The 10,991-nt window shown below is 43.5% G+C and overlaps 1 non-coding gene across 1 annotated transcript; it reads left to right on the top strand.

Annotated features, from left to right (window-relative positions):
* Positions 1 to 201: 201 nt before the first annotated feature.
* LOC113888250 lies at positions 202 to 309 on the top strand. Its single transcript, XR_003509890.1, has one exon. It is a non-coding gene; the product is annotated as a U6 spliceosomal RNA (small nuclear RNA).
* Positions 310 to 10,991: the final 10,682 nt, after the last annotated feature.

Raw genomic sequence — 10,991 nt, 5'->3', positions numbered from 1 at the left:
TGCTACCATGCACTGGTCACAGTGGCAGAATCTCCTATACGCAGAAGTGCTAACTTACACAAAGTGACAAGTCTCAATGTGTCATATCTGAAAATTAAAAAAGCTTATCTTTTAGGAGATAAAGTAGGTATTTGTACTCATTGTGCTTTCAGATGCCCCATTATAACCAAGATGGTTTGGCACAATCAAAATAATGTTACAGTGCTAGATGCTTCAATAGCACGTACACTAAAACCTGAATGATACAGAGATTAGCATGGCCCCTGCACAAGGATGGCACACAAATTCGGAGAAGTGTTCCATATTTCTTATAATTTTGAGCATTAAAAAATAATATTATTATGAATAGGATTCACAGAATATTTTAAAGTTTACTGAAAAAAAACTTAAGATTACATCCAACTTGCAATTTTTTATTTGCCTTCTTGACTGCTTTAGGTATTAAAAAAACAGGACTCTGCATGTGTTTCTATAGTGTGAGTTATTTGGTAGGTTGCTCTTTCTGGTAGATATTTCCACCATTTTAAAGTAAAGATACACATCTTTCAACCCTGAAATTAGGTGCATTCAATTTTAACAAATTTTAAGTTTTAAAAAGTATGTGGTAGAAATTTTGATATAGTTTATACAATCAATTAGTTTCATTAGGAGAAGACAGACTATTTTTTCATGAATTATTAGTTCATGAAAATATCCAAATATGTTGCTAAGAAGAAAATAAAATGACAAAATGCATGTTACAGTGCCCCCAAAGTTGCTTGGAAAACTAGTAAGACATGGCAGATGATGCATATATTCATGAAGCTTTATTTCCATGCAGTTATGCATTTCTCACAAATCACTTGGGTTGTGTGATCTTCACATTGAGGGATTTGTTTAGATAAAGCCATTCATGATTTCAGTTGTTAAACTACAATATTTTATAGCATTTATTCAGTGCATCCTGATTTCTTTAAGGTTTAAATGTTACCGTTTTTCCTGAAAACTAAAAAGTCTCTCCTGGTGTAGAGGACCTGTCAGCTCCTATTGTTAGAACTGAAACTTCCCTGAGATAGTCTTGAGTTTTAAGAACACATTTTACTTTCACAGTCAGTTCAGTTCAGTTGCTCAGTCGCGTCCGACTCTTTGCGACCCATGAATTGCAGCACGCCATGCCTCCCTGTCCATCACCAACTCCCGGAGTTCACTCAAACTCATGTCCATTAAGTCGGTGATGCCATCCAGCCATCTCATCCTCTGTCGTCCCCTTCTCCTCCTGCCCCCAATCCCTCCCAGCATCAGGGTCTTTTCCAATGAGTCAACTCTTCGCATGAGGTGGCCAAAGTATTGGAGTTTCAGCTTCAGCATCAGTCCTTCCAATGAACACCCAGGACTGATCTCCTTTAGGATGGACTGGTTGGATCTCCTTGCAGTCCAAGGGACTCTAAAGAGTCTTCTCCAACACCACAGTTCAAAAGCATCAATTCTTTGGCACTCAGCTTTCTTCACAGTCCAACTCTCACATCCATACATGACCACTTGAAAAACCATAGCCTTGACTAGACGGACCACTATGCTGCTGCTAAGTCGCTTCAGTCGTGTCTGACTCTGTGCGACCCCAGAGACGGCAGCCCACCAGGCTCCCCTGTCCCTGGGATTCTCCAGGCAAGAACACTGGAGTGGGTTGCCATTTCCTTCTCCAATGCATGCAAATGAAAAGTGAAAGTGAAATCACTCACTCGTCTCGGACACTCAGCGACCCCATGGACTGCAGCCTACCAGGCTCCTCTGTCCATGGGATTCTCCAGGCAAGAGTACTGGAGTGGGATGCCATTGCCTTCTCCAGATGCTACTCTAATTATTTTCAAAGTTTTTCTTTTTTTTTTTTTTTTTAATTTTCTAAAAGCAACGGGAATTCCCTGACGGTCCAGTGGTTAGGACTCCACTGCAGGGGCAGAGGCTCAATCCCTGAATGGGGAACTTAAGGTCTCCCAAACCCTACAGCACAACCAAATAATAATAATTATAATGATAATAAAATCTACAGTATCTTTGGATTTCAGGTTGAATATGGCAGACTAAATATATCCATTTATCTCTACTCTGTCCACAAAACCCCACTAAATGACTAAAGGAATAAAAAGAAAAGATATGTTCTTATTGACAAAATGGGAGAGCAGGTAACAGCAGCCAAGTGTGGACAAGGACACTGTAATGCTTCAGAACCCTGGAAAGCTCAGGAATTCTAAGCTATCTCTGAAGGTTGAGGAAAAATTGGTATTCAGAGTGGGCATCTAGCCTGTCTGCTACAGTTTAAAACAAAGTGAACAAAGAGCTGTATAAACATAGTATGAGTTTATAGAAGCAAACAGATGAAACTGCTAAGGATTGAAAATGGTTTTCTGGGAAGTGGGAACTGGGATGTGAAAAAGCATTTACAGGTTTTGCTCTTCTGAGAGCCCTGTGTCATTTGGCCTTTAAAATTAAATTCTGAAAGCAATTATCCTTAAATTAAAAAATACATTTTAAAAAAGCAAAAAAAAAATATTAAGCATATACAAAACTTAGTTTTTTGTTTTCTTTTTTTTAAAGCTGCTTTTGAAATGCGTTTGGGAGTAAAGGTATGCAAATACTGTAGATATGAATGTAAAATCGTAAAATCTTTCCAGGTGACAGGTGGGTAATATAGGTCAAAATTTCAATGTGTGGAACATTTAGTCCAGCAATTTCACTCTTCAAATTTGTCCTGAAGAAGTAATTGGACAACCACTGCTTCAAGTATAAAATAAAAAATTGGAAACTATCTATAATCCCTACACCAGAATTTTGATTTGAATAAGTGATGGCTCCTTCATACATTGAAATTATATGTAAATACTTTAAATGATGGATTGCACACCTCCCAGACTGTCAAAACTTCTAAAAGCCTGAAAACAAAATTTGCTGGGCATGTGAAACCGTGAAATGTTGATATGGTGCTGTTGAGTGTGCAGTGGTACACTGTCTTTGGAGGACAAGCAAAAATTGACATTACACAAATGAAAAGTTAGATACACACTTTGATCAGCAATTCTCATAGGGAGTCTAAACTGACTCCCATGAACTATACAGTGCATGGAATTCTCCCGCCCAGAATACTGGAATGGGTAGCTATTCTCTTCTCCAGGGGATCTTCCCAACCCAGGAATCGAACCTAGGTCTCCTGCATGGAAGAGGGATTCTTTACCAGCTGAGCTATCAGGGAAGCCTGAGATCTTCTATGGATTTTTACAAATACTACATCCTGGAGTGGGAGGGGGGAGAAGAGAACAAACACACCTACAACATAAGTTTATGACCTACCTACATAAGTTTATGAACAAAGAAAACAAACCTATATGAATAATGCAGCTAGGAAAGTTGGCTACCACTAAATCCAGTAGCAATAACTATGGATTAGGAAAAAAAAAAAAGGTGACTCACATGGCAAACAATTCACCTGCAATGCAGGAGACCCGGGTTCAATCTCTGGGTCGGGAAGAGTCTCTGGAGAAGGGAATGGAAACTCACTCCAGTATTCTGACCTGGAGAATTCCACGGACAGACGAGCCTGGCAGGTTACAGTCCATAGGGTGGCTAACAGTCCCACAGGACTGAGTGACTGACACTACAGAAAACAAAGCACAGCCCAAAGACAATTACACCTGTGACAGAAACGTGGGATCACCCAAAAAGAGTTCTCCTTTTCCCAGGTGGCTCTGTCTCTGAAAGTTGCTCAGTCGTGTCTGACCAGAGCCTGTCTGGCTCCTCTGTCCATGGGATTCCCCAGGCCAGAATACTGCAGTGGGTAGCCATTCTCTTTTCAGGAGAATCTTCCCCAGGAACTGAGCCTGGGTCTACCGCATTGAAAGCAGGCTCTCTAAACCATCAGGGAAACTCTAATCAGCAAAAGGGGGCGTGGGGGTGGGGGGGAAGCCATCTGCTAATATACAAGGCCTGGGTTCCGGTCGTGGGTAGCGAAAAATCTGTCTGGTTTCTTTGCTCAGTTGTGTCTGATTGGCCATCCGGTCTTCGCTTGAAAAAGCCCATTGTGGTTTTATGGATATTGGGGTTTTCCCTTGTATCTCAGCTGGAAAAGAATTCGCCTACAGTGTGGGAAACCTGGGTTCGATCCCTGGGTTAGGAACATCCCTGCAAGACGGGGAGACTACCCACTCCAGTATCGTGGCCTGGAGCATTCCATGGACTGCATCGTGCATGCGGTCACAAAATGTCGGACACAATTAAGCATCTTTCACTTTAAACTCACTGAAAATCAAACACGCAAACTGAAGTAATAAAGCTTCAAGAACCTAAAAATACTGCCCAAAATCATTAACTTTTCAACTTCTAATTTTCTACACAAGAATATTGGTCTTGTTTAGTCTCATAAGACCTCCAAAAATTGTCTGGTAATGCAAATATTATTTCTTTCTTGGCCCCTATTTGATCTAGTCTCCACCGCAACACAAGAGACTACGATCAAGCAGGAGCAAGAAATGGAGTATGGGTACCGCATTGTGCCTGGGCCATACTGATAAGACAGAGCTCACTCCTAAAGCAGTGAGGATGAGAAGCAAAAAAAAGGATACATCCCTGTAAAGAGGTTGTAGCAGATCTTTCAACATAAGGGTACAAAGGCTCATTCTTCAAAATACATTTAAAAGAAATCTACGATAACCTGAAATAATAAATTGAAGGTATTGCATGCAGTGCATTCTGGTTATGCAAATGAATGCTGAGTCCCCGCCCGCAAGACTAGCCCCTTTCCCGCCCCAGCTTCCGCAAAGCCTCCCAAAATTTTCGGAAGCTCACCTTATCCCTACTTGGGCCTACCTCACCAAATCCTCAGTGAGACAAAAGACTCAGTTTGAGTAGAAGCAAGGACAAGAGTAAACATACCATAAACAGCCTGTGAACATACTGATGAGGTGACACTCACTCCTAACACAGTGAGGCTGAGGAGCATCAAGGGTAAGTCCAGGTCAAGAGTTTGCAGCAGATCTTTGCGCCTAAGAGGATGAAGGCTCATTCTTCAAAATACTACATTTAAAAAAATTATGATAAATTGAAATAATAAATAGAAACTATATTGCGTGCATTGCATTCTGGTTATGCAAATGAATGCTGATCCCTGCTTCTGAGATTTGTGCCTTTCCCCCAGCTCCTGCGAAGCCCGCTTCCAGCCCCTTGTTCCCAGGCCCCTGACTCCATGTCTTCTCCTCGACATTCTGAGTCTGTTTTGTGTCGAATAACGGATGTTGTTGACAGCTTAAGAAAATGATGTAGGAGCGCTGCATTTGACAGATAAGGTTCACTATAATGTCAAATGAAATAGAGTACCCTGTGTGCTCAGTCCTGCCCAGACAATTTGCGATCCCATGGACTGTAGCCCTCCAGGCTCCTCTGTCCATGGAATTCTCCGGGCAAGGATACTGCAGTGGGTAGCCATTCCCTTCTCCAGAAGAAGCTTCCCCAGGATTGAATCTGGGTCTCCCGCTTTGTAAGCAGACTCTTTACTGTCTCAGCCATCAGGGTGACTCTAGTCACTATTAAAAAAAGAACAAAAAAAAGTGCCAAAATAGGAGAGCCTGGTTCCATCCCTGGGTCGAGAAAATTGTCCAGTTCATTTGCTCAGTTCTGTCCGACCTGCTTTCCTATCCTTCACTAACTCCCAGGGCATGCTCAAATAAATGACCACCGACTTGGTGATGCTATCTAATGGTTTTCCCCAATGTTGTCCCTTTCTCCTCCCATCTCCAATCATTCCCGGCAGCAGAAAAATCTCCTGGAAAGCACAGTTACGATTATGAGAACCATACTGGCCAAAGACCAAGCAATTTTATGGACTGAAAAATCTTACATGCCCCTGAGAAACCTGTATGCAGGTCAAGAAGTAACAGAACCAGACACTGAAACCCAGACTGGTTCCAAATCGGGAAAGGAGTAGTCAAGGCTGCATATTGTCACCCTGCTTATTTAACTTATATGCAGAGTACATCAAGTGAAAAGCCAGGCTGGATGAAGTACAAACTGAAATCAACACTGCAGGGAGAAGCATCAATAACCTCTGATATGCAGATGACACCACCCTTATGGCAGAAAGCTAAGAAGAACTAAAGAGCCTCTTGATGAAACTGAAAGAGAAGAGTGAAAAAGTTGGCTTAAAACTCAAAATTCAGAAAAGGAAGATCATGGCATCTGGTCCCATCACTTCATGGCAAATAGACGGGGAAACGATGGAAACAGTGACTGACTTTACTTTCTTGGGCTCTAAAATGACTGAGGACAGTGACTTCAGCCATGAAATTAAAAGACACATGCTCCTTGGAAGAAAAACTATGACCAAACAAAACAGCATATTAAAAAGCACAGACATTACTTGGCTGAAAATAGTCCGTCCAATCAAAGCTATGGTTTTTCCAGTACTCATGTAAGGATGTGAGAGTTACACGTATGTAAAGAAAGCTGAAGACCAACTAACTGAGGCTCTTGGACTGTGGTCTTGGAGAAAACGCTTGAGAACCCCTTGGACTTCAAGGAGACCCAACCAGTCCATCCTAAAAGAAATCAGTCCTGAATATTCATCGGAAGAACTGACGCTGACACTAAAATTCCAATACTTTGGACACTTGATGAAAAGACCTGACTTACTGGAAAAAACCCTGATGGTAGTAGGAAGGACTAACGGTCAGAGAAAAAGCAAAACAACAGAAAATGAGATAATTACATAGCACCATGGATTCAAAGGGCATGAATATGAGTAAGTTCTCAGAATGGGTGACAGGGAAACCCACAGTATTGCAAAATAATCACACATGACTCAGAGGATCAACTGAGCAGACAAAAGTCTAACATAACACACACACACACACACACACACACACACACACACACAACTGTTAATGATAACAACCCCAGGAAAAAGACCCGTCTCCAAAATGTCATTTCATAAACTCTGTTTTTGTATATAACCATATTGGCTTTGTCTAGCTCACAAAACCTCCAAACATTGTGGGAAACGCAGTTCATAAGCCCGCCAAAGCCTAAGTGGCACACAACACAAAAGACCCACCTTGAGAACAGGCACTCCTAACACAGTTAAGGTGAACAGCATCAAGGGTAAGTCTGGGTGAAGAGTTTGCAGCAGATCTTTTCACTTAAGTGCCTGAATGTTCATTCATCCAACTATAACGTTTAAAAGAAATCTACGATGAATTAAAATAGTAAATTCAATCTATATTGCGTGCAGTGCACGCTGGTTATGCAAATGAACGCTGAGTCTCTGCCCCCGAGATTCACGCCTTTCCCCGCCCCAGCTCCCGGGAAGCCAACTTCCTGTCCCTTATTCCCAAGCCCCTGACTCCAAGTTTTCTCTTCCTTGACACTCTGAGTCTAATTTCTTCTCAATAAAGGTTTTCTTGATGGCTTAAGATAATGATATATGGGTGCTGGATTTGACACAGAGAAGGTTCACTATAATGTTGAATGAAATAAAGTGCGAACCTCCTCAGTCGTGCCCAGACTATTTGCGACCCCATGGACTGTAGCCCTCCAGGCTCCTCTGTCCATGGAATTCTCTAGGCAAGAATAGTGCAGTGGGTAGGCATTCCCTTCTCCAGGAGAAGCTTCCCGAGGATGGAACCTGGGTCTCCCGCTTCATAAGCAGACTCTTTACTGTATAAGCCATCAGTTCAGTTCAGTCAGTTCAGTCGCTCAGTCGTGTCCGACTCTTTGCGACCCCATGAACTGCGGCACGCCAGGCCTCCCTGTCCATCACCATCTCCCGGAGTTCACTCAAACTCATGGCCATTGAGTCAGTGATGCCATCCAGCCATGTCATCCTCTGTCGACACCTTTTCTTCCTGCCCCCAATCCCTCCCAGCATCAGTCTTTTCCAATGAGTCAACTCTTCACATGAGGTGGCCAAAGTACTGGAGTTTCAGTTTAGCATCATTCCTTCCAAAGAACACCCAGGACTGGTCTCCCTTAGAATGGGCTGGTTGGATCTCCTTGCAGTCCAGGGGACTCTCAAGAGTCTTCTCCAACACCACAGTTCAAAAGCATCCATTCTTCAGTGGTCAGCTTTCTTCACAGTCCAACTCTCATGTCCATACATGGCCACTGGAAAAACCATAGCCTTGACTAGACGGACCTTTGTTGGCAAAGTAATGTCTCTGCTTTTCAATATGCTATCTAGATTGATATAAGCCATCAGGGTGACTCTAATCACTATTTAAAGAAAAAATATGTGACTCCCAAAATAGGAGAATTGATTCATCAGAAAAGACCCTGATGCTGGGAAAGATGGAAGGCATGAGGAGAAGGGGACAACAGAGAATGAGATGGTTGGATGGCATCACCGCCTTGATGTACATGAGTTTGAGCAAGTTCCAGAAGTTTGTGATGAACAGAGATGCTGGCATGCTGCAGTCCATGGGGTCGCAAAGAGTCTGACATGACTCAGGAACTGAACTGAATTTAACAGGGCATGACACACAGTTTCATTGAGTTAAACAAGACTGTGGAGACAAGGCAGAGGAGAAACAAGATAACCGAAAGTGAGATAGATAGCAACCATGGGTTAAAACAGCATGAGTATGTTCCCAGACTGGGTAATCGGAAACCCGAAAGGCTGCCATCTATGGGGTTACAAAATAATGAGACACGACTGAGAGAATGAAAAGAGCTAACCAAAGCCTAACAAACAGGAAGCTAGTAATTATAATAGCCCAAGAAAAAATACCTGTCTCCAAAACTTCGTTTGGTAAAGTCTGTTTTGTACACAACCATATTGGCTTTGTTTACCTCACAAAGCCTCCAAAAATTGTGGGAGACGTAGCCTATACGTCTGTCAAAGCCTAACCGCTACGCACCGCAAAAGACATACCTTGAGAACTAGCACCCCTAACACAGTTAGGATGAGCAGCATTAAGGGTAAGTTTGGGTCAAGAGTTTGTGGCAGATCTTTTCACTTAAGTGTGTGAAGGTTCATTCATTGCAATATTATGTTTAAAATAAATCTATGATGAATTAAAATAGTAAAGTCAATCTGTGTCCCATGCGGTGCATGCTGGTTATGCAAATGAACGCTGAGTCTCCGCCCCTGAGATTCACGCCTTTCCCCTCTCCAGCTCCCGGGAAGCCAACTTCCTGTCCCTTATTCTCAGGCTCCTGACTCCATGTTTTCTCCTCCTTGACACTCTGAGTCCGATTTCTTCTCAATAAAGATTTTATTGACGACTTAAGATAATGATATATGGGTGCTGGATTTGACACAGAGAAGGTTCACTATAATGTCGAGTGAAAGAAAGTGCCGAACCTCCTCAGTCGTGCCCAGACTATGTGTGACCCCATGGACTATATAGCCCTCCAGGCTCCTCTGTCCATGGAATTCTCCACCCAAGAATACTGCAGTGGGTAGCCATTCCCTTCTCCAGGGGAAGCTTCCCAGGATCGAATCTTGGTCTCCCACTTTGTAAGCAGACTCTTTACTGTATAAGCAATCAGGGTGACTCTAATCACTATTTTTTTAAAAAGTGACTGCCAAATAGCAGAACTGAATCATGGGAAAAGACCCTGATGCTGGGAAAGATGTAAGGCTTGAGGAGAAGGGGACAATAGAGAATGAGATGGTTGGATGGCATCACCGCCTTTATGTCCATGAGTTTGAGCAAGTTCCAGGAGTTGGTGATGAACAGGGACCCTGGCGTGCTCCAGTACATGGGGTTGCAAAGAGTCTGACACAACTCAGGGACTGAACTGAACTGAACAGGGCATGGCTCATAGTTTCATTGAGTTAGACAAGGCTGTGGTCCATGTGATCAGTTTGAGAAGTTTTCTTTGACACTGGTTTTCATTCTGTCTGCCCTCTGACAGATAAGGATAAGAGGCTTATGGAAGCTTCCTGCTGGGAGAGACTGACTGGGGAAACTGAGTCTTGTTCTGATGGGCGGGGCCATGCTCAGTAAATGTTTAATTCAATTTTCTGTTGATGGGTGGGGCTGTCTTCCCTCCCTATTGTTTGACCTGAGACCAAACTAAGGTGGAGGTAATGAAGATAATGGCCACCTCCTTCCAAAGGTCCCAGGCAGGCACTGCTGCACTCAGTGCCCCCAACCCTGCAGCAGTTCACTGCCGACCCACGCCTCTGCCAGGGACTCCTGGACACCCACGGGCAAGTCTGGGTCAGTCCCTTGTGGGGTCCCTGCTCCTTTCTCCCAGGTCCTGGTGCGCCCAAGGTTTTGTTTGTGCCCTCCAAGAGTCTGTTTCCCCAGTCCTGTGTAAGTTCTGTAATCAAATCCCACTGGCCTCTGCAGTCAAATTCCTTGGGGGTTCTCAGTTCCCTTGCCAGATCCCCAGGTTGGTAAATCTGTTGTGGGTCCTAGAACTTCCTTAACAGTGCGAAAATTTCTTTGGTATGATTGTTCTGCAGTTTGTGGGTCATCTGTTTGGCGGCTCTATGGTTGTGGTTAATGGTGACCTCTTCCAAGACGGCTTATGCCGCAGGGTGCGTGACCAGCACTCCTGCACCCAGAGCCCCTGCCCCTGTGGCAGGCCACTGCTGACCCCCAGTTCCTCCACAGGAGACACTCAAACATATTTCTGGCTCAGTCTCTGTGGGGTTTCTAAGTTCTGCTGCGCACAAGTTTTCTTTGAGTCCTCCAAGTGTCACTGGTGGGTATGGGATTTGACTCTAAACAAAATTTCAGCCCTCCTACTATCTTGTTTGGGCTTATCCTTTGTGCTTGGACGTGGGGTATCTTTTTTTTGTGGGATCCAACATTCTCCTGCTGATAGTTGTTCAGCACCAAGTTGTAATTTTGGACTTCTCCCAGGAGAAGATGAGGGCATGTCTTTTTCCTCTTCCATCTTGTATGGGAATCTTTGGTCAGATTCTCGTAACACTGAATGGGGATATCCAAGAGATTTTTTGGTGCCAGGAAAGATTGAAAGCAGGTGGAGAAAGGGACCACATTGCAAAAAGCAATTAG

Source organism: Bos indicus x Bos taurus, chromosome X, assembly GCF_003369695.1.
Source record: "Bos indicus x Bos taurus breed Angus x Brahman F1 hybrid chromosome X, Bos_hybrid_MaternalHap_v2.0, whole genome shotgun sequence".
NCBI lineage: Eukaryota > Metazoa > Chordata > Mammalia > Artiodactyla > Bovidae > Bos > Bos indicus x Bos taurus.
Note: the sequence above shows the minus strand (reverse complement) of the source record. Positions and strands in the feature narration are given on the sequence as shown.